Here is a 6,107-nt window from a genome sequence, read left to right as displayed (position 1 = left end):
CTTTATTTTTCGGCTTCTCGTCTTTTTTCGCGCATCTCTCTTCCGTCGGGCTTTTTAGAGGACGGCTGTCCTCTTTGAACCACGGGAACTTGTTTGCATCAACACCGCGTTTCCCTTCTGGTGCTTTATCGGTCCCGTTGGACCACGATTTTTGGCGCGGTGTTGAGAGGGTGAAGTCGTTTCGTTCGCTTCGCGAGATTTACTGGATCGAGTTAAAACGGACCAAGTGGTAATTTTTATGCACTTGGGGGAGTTGAGTGGGTCGGCAGGCGACGGGGTATCGGTAGCGCGAATTTTAGGTTATGGTGCATGGCTCTTTTTATATTCAGAAATTTTTTTAAAAATATTCCTCGATATGATATTCTGTATTACGATACTTCATATATATTTTATATTAATATTAGGATGTTAAATATTATGGTATGTTAATATTTTGGAATATAAGAGAAAATTTGGAAATATAGAATGATGTGGAAATTTTAGATTCGTTTGAGGTTAATGGAACTGAGGGTAACGAAGAACCAATTTTAGGTTATGATATATGCTTTTCTTATATTTATACATTTTTCTATGAACATTTCCGAATGCAATATTTTCAATATTTTTTATTATGATATTTAATATTAACATTAGTATATTAAATATTATAATATATTAATATTTTGAAATATAAGTGAAAATTTGGAAATTTTAGATTCGTTTAGGTTATAATAATTTATATTAACATTATATTATTAAATATTATAATATGTTAATATTTAAGTATAGCTTTTTTATTAATATTAATATAATTTTTCCAATATTATACTAAAACCAAATCAAAATTAGAACACATCGGGCAAGCATTTTCTATTTTCTTTCTCTCTCATACTTGCCTCATACTTCGTCGCCACAGTCGCGTCTAGTAAACGCGTGAAGCATGGCCGGCGGCCATGATGCAGACGAACGAACAGCAGTTCTGACAATGCGGCTACGGTCTCAATATGGTTGCGTTTCGTTAATCGCGGCAGAACTTTCGCGAAATTGTAGTCGGTAACTAATGGCCAACGGATTTTCTTATCGGCGTTGGATATTTTTTTAAGCACGCCACATTCACGAATTGCGAGAGATAAAACGAAATGTAGGTTAGAGGTTGCACGGAAAAGGTTTAGGCTTCGTTTTCAGAAATCACGGACGGAAACAACGTGTAACCCAGAAACCAGAAATACTCGTTTACGATTTGCACCTGATTTTCACTACTGTGGGACTAGAGGCGATAATCATCGACGCTTGCTCTATCTGGCGGATTTTCGTGCGAGCAAAAATGATAATCGAGATAATAATTAAAAAAATAAATAATAAAAGAAAGTAAATTTTTCTTTTCTATATTTCCCATATTTCTTTACACTATATTAATTACCATTTTTCAAATAAAAAAAATAAAGGAAATTTTTGCATTTTATAATTTTCATTCCTTTCTTACGATAGATCTAAATTTGGCTGATTTTCGTGTAAATAAAAATGATAATCGAAATAATAATTAAGCATTATCATTATCATATTATCATTATTATTATATTATTATTACAAATAATAGAAGTAAATTTTTCTTTTCTATGTTTCCCATGTTTCCTTACACTATTTTTATTTTCATTTTTTAAGTAAAGAAAATAGAAGAATTTTTTATTTTTTATAATTTTCGTTCCCTTTTTTCGTGTAAATAAAAATGCTAATCGAAATACTGACTATGTGGCGAAGGATAAAACGAACTATGTATTTCTTATTTGAAAGGAATATGCAAAATTAATTATAAACAGTGAGTTGTAAAATTTTATTTTCATTTTTCTTTTCAGTTTTTTATTTTTATTTTTCAAACGAAGAAAATAGAGGAATTTCTTATCTTTTTGTTTGTTTTATGATTGACGAATATTAGTAAAGCTTTCGACACCTTCCACCTATTCGAATATGCCCATCAGGACAACGCTGAGGAGCCATCACAATATGGTCATGAATATGTATAGGAGGAGAATTTTCTATGCTCGTACCCATAATGCTCGTCGTCATCCAAATCAATCCCAACAAGATAATGAATATGTATCTCATCTATTTGACAACAGAAAAAGAGAAAATATCAAATAAATCGTGACAGACAAAGGATACAAATTGGAAATTTCTCTGCGAAATATAATAACTATATTTTACAAAATATTTCTAATAATTCGATCATTAACAAATTCAACATCTACTCTAAAATATAACAAATATCTCTATCAAAATTCTATAACAATAAATATTTCATTTCTACAACTTCCACGATAATTTTAACAATATAATATTAATTAAATAGTTACAATATAATTTTACTCTTTACTATACTTTATATAAATAAATAGATAGATAAATATATGTAAAATAAATATAATTTTAACAATAAAATATTAAATTAAATAATTACAATATAATTTTACTCTTTACTATACTTTTTACAAATAAATAGATAGATAAATATATGTAAAATAAATATAATTTTAACAATAAAATATTAAATTAAATAATTACAATATAATTTTACTCTTTACTATACTTTTTTCAAATAAATAGATAGCTAAATATATGTAAAATAAATATATATGAAATAAATATATGTATATAATATGAAAACAAAATTTGTGAGATATTTTTAATATTTAAAATATTCGAAATGTAAATATTTATATAAAATATTAAAACGAAATGTTGTACTAGTTTTCAATGAAAAATATTTACAAAATACATAAACAATGGAATATAAATAACATTAATGAAGTGTTATAGAATTTACAAATAGTATCGCAAAGAAGCTTGCAACTTTCGAAATATAGAGATATTTTTAAATGAGTTTTAGAGTAGGATACATTTCGAAGTATTCTAACCGAACTTTTTAAACTGCTGCGCACTTGAACTCTGAAACTGGCCGGAACTCGCCACTCTTGAACTTGAAATCCCATTTGAAACCGACCGCGAATCGTTCGTAAATCGTGTGGCAAAAGAGCCTTAAAAATTATTAACCTAATAAAACTTTACACTTCTCATCTTCGAAATTCCTGAATTTTACTTAGTCTCGTCACTTTGAAATTTCCAATTACATAAATGGAAATGTACAAATCAAATGAATCAAGTAACCACATAATAAAATTTTAATTAACATAGTACAGGATGAAAATTATTTTAATATAGTATTTGATACATGATCTCAACAACTCTAACGACTCTTTGACAATCCTCACCTTTATAACTATTGACCTATAGTGTGACCTTCTGTTAACCTCAAACCTTAAAATGAAAGAAAAATTCTTGCATAATAATTTCTAGAAAGCACTATTTTATTTTAGTCTGTAGGTTCAACTCTTCAAATATGGATATGTATTTCTGAGACACCCTGTATACAGACACTTTTCTGAGACACCCTGTATGCAGGCTGTTTTCCTATCTTTTTATTGTCTTTATTTTACATACCTACCTCTAAAGCAGACTCTGAGATGTTTACTCGAAGTTAAATGGGGTGAGGATTATCTTCATGCAGTGGTTCAGACTCTGTCACACTTCTAGTACTCTGTATTTTCCACCATTTTCAAAACATACATTCATTACATACATTCTGTTATACTGACACAATCCTGTGGACTCTAGAGCAGAGAGTCCCCTAGATTGGTAATGCATCCTTCGTTCACAAGATATTCCTCGAGCACTTTGTCTAGACATCCTTCTTTCACATCTCTGGCACACTAGTATCACGCATGCACCTCATGCATCAGACCTCTATCGAATACTCTCCACTTATTGCACATAAATTCCATTATTCGCACATGATTCGATTAACGCTGTAACGAGAACCTTGAAAGCCTATGGTAGCTAAGGAACTCAAAACTTTGGGTAGCTGTGCATCCTTCGTTCATGCAAGTGGTTCCAAGTACTAGGTCTCAACACACTATTCTTGTCAGCTCTAGTATTCTAGACCAAGTGTTCTTTGTTTGTAAGTCTATCGTACAATCAACCAATGTTCACTTATTTCATGCAAGTTCTAGTAATTATACTCACAGGGTCCTATTAACACTGTGGTACCTTTCTATCTAGAGAATTTAAAATTTTAAGTAACTGTGCATCCTTAGCTCATGCAAGTGTTCCAAGTGCTAGGTCTCAACACACTATTCCTGTCAGATCTAGTATAGTAGACCAATTGTTCTTTGTTTGTATCAACCAATTTTCACTTATTACTCACAGGATCCTATTAACACTGTGGTACCTTTCTATTTAGAGGATCTAGAGAACTCAAAATTTTAATTAACTGTGCATCCTTCGTTCATGCAAGTGTTCCAAGTGCTAGGTCTCAACACACTATTCCTTTTCAGCCCTAGCATTCTAGACCAAGTGTTCTTCATTTGTAAGTCTATCGTACTATCAACCAATCTTCACTTATTTCATGCAAGTTCTAGTATTATACTCACAGGATCCTATTAACACTGTGGTACCTTTCTATCTAGAGTACTCAAAGCTTTGGATAGCTGTGCATCCTTCTTTCATGCAAGTGTTCCAAGTACTTGGAACCTCCAAACAGTACTCCACATCTCTAATAATCTAGACTAAGTATTTTTCATTCACATACTGCCTCACATTTCTAGCATACTCCAGGTCACGTATTTTTCATCCTGTTCCTGCACAGCATCAACAGTCTAAAACTAATTTAAATGTCTGTCGTTTATCATCCAGTCTTTGTTAATGGTATAATTCCTAGTACTTGGTCCAAACACTGTTCTATCATGTGTCTAATATTCCAGACCAAGTGCCCTTCATTCACATATTCTCTCACACCTCTGGTACTCTAGACCAAGTGTTTTTCGCTCACACACCTCTTGCTATATCAAACACTCCTCACTTGCTCATGAATATTATCGCTCCTACAGAGATTCGACTAATTTGCTTTCGATTTTGAATGAGAATAGTACTCACTGTTTGAACGTTTGTTTGAGTAGCTTCGACGCTGAGTGCAGAGGATGTCTGATACTGACTGTGGGTTATATAAAATCACCACGTTTATCGGAAAATTTATGGAAAAGTACGATATTAAAATGTTACGTTCGATAAGAAATAGAAAAATCGGTGGAACGTATTAGTGATACCAAGGAATGCGTAAAAATAGACATTCTTTCGTTGGCAATTTTTCAAAGATAACATTTGATTTACTGGCTATTTACGCGAGAAAATTATGGAAATAGCAACTAATTTATTTCTTTCTGGTTAATCGTGGATATTATTTCTGACATACTGTAACTGTACGCGATGTAATTACCCTAATTCTGCAGCAGGAACTTTCTCAGAAATTACACAAAAATGTGAAGATTAACAACCAACGGTGTTACTTTTATTTTAATTATGATTCTCAATTTTAATCTATATTTAATACAGATATCATTATTATTAAAAAATAATAAAATTGTATATAGAATAATAAATTTATTAAAAGATGGTCAAAAAAATTTGTAATATCTTCAAAATTTGAGCCATGAAAATATAAAATATTTTTAGGAATATATTAGAATAATTTCCAAGTTTCAATTTAATTTTTTAATTTAATGCTCATTTGTTAAATTTTTCTTTATTCTTTTTTAAATAGTTGCTAAAGTTTATTTATAAAATAATTCATATGCTAAAATGATATTCCCAAAGAAGTTTCATTTTTCATATATCACCACGGGCTATACTCGATTCGACGTAAGAACGCGCTACTTCAAGCAATGGCGATGCATCCTGTGTGCGCAAAAGCGAATCCTTGACGTTTTTTCGCTCGGTCAAGAATGCAATGTTCTAATTCTCTCAAATCACGCAGTCAAACGAATATTATGGAGAGAGGGTATCGCACAAAGAGAATGCTGGATCGTCACTACTCAAACGAAATTGAAATAGCGAAAGTGCTTGTAGAAAGTGAAAATCAACTGAACGCATTGGTACTAGATCAAATGCAATGTAGGGTTTAATATAGAATTTTTCTTAATGACATATTTTTATAATATTATTTCTAATTTTAGAAATATTATATTTCAGTTATAATCGAATTATATTGGAATTAATGGATAATTGAAATATTATTTTCA

General features: G+C 30.9%; 1 long non-coding RNA gene across 1 annotated transcript; it reads right to left on the bottom strand.

Moving 5' to 3' along the window:
* Positions 1-1,801: 1,801 nt before the first annotated feature.
* On the bottom strand, positions 1,802-5,011 carry LOC108545808 (uncharacterized). The gene is made up of 3 exons (XR_001890105.1): positions 4,966-5,011; positions 3,246-3,291; positions 1,802-2,082 (listed from the first exon to the last, which is right to left on the bottom strand). It is a non-coding gene; the product is annotated as an uncharacterized LOC108545808 (long non-coding RNA).
* Positions 5,012-6,107: the final 1,096 nt, after the last annotated feature.

The sequence above is a fragment of the Eufriesea mexicana genome, unplaced genomic scaffold (assembly GCF_001483705.2).
Source record: "Eufriesea mexicana isolate 0111107269 unplaced genomic scaffold, ASM148370v2 scaffold577, whole genome shotgun sequence".
NCBI lineage: Eukaryota > Metazoa > Arthropoda > Insecta > Hymenoptera > Apidae > Eufriesea > Eufriesea mexicana.
Note: the sequence above shows the minus strand (reverse complement) of the source record. Positions and strands in the feature narration are given on the sequence as shown.